This window comes from Mandrillus leucophaeus, unplaced genomic scaffold (assembly GCF_000951045.1).
Source record: "Mandrillus leucophaeus isolate KB7577 unplaced genomic scaffold, Mleu.le_1.0 Scaffold1403, whole genome shotgun sequence".
Classification (NCBI taxonomy): Eukaryota; Metazoa; Chordata; class Mammalia; order Primates; family Cercopithecidae; genus Mandrillus; species Mandrillus leucophaeus.
The window spans coordinates 51,468-51,801 of record NW_012101370.1 but is presented as its reverse complement, the minus strand read 5'-3'; positions in this window follow the sequence as shown (position 1 = coordinate 51,801).

Here is a 334-nt window from a genome sequence, read left to right as displayed (position 1 = left end):
ACATTCTGTTTATGACAGTACATGTATTCTTGAAAATAACACAGGCTTTCTATTAAGTTCCTCAATTCCTTTAAGGCAGAGTATGGGTGACAGAGTCTTTAACATCCACATGTCTACCAGCAGCCTCTTCAAGGCAACCTAGGCCTTTTCTATCATGATTTCTCACAATTCTATCATCGCTGCTTTACTATCCAATTTCAAAGCCACTGCCACATTTTTAGTTACCCCACTCCTGGTAGAAAAAAAAAAATGCATATGTTTCCTGTGACTGCTCTAACAAGTTCCTACAAACTTGATGGCTTAAAAGAACAGCAATTTAATCTCTCACAATTCT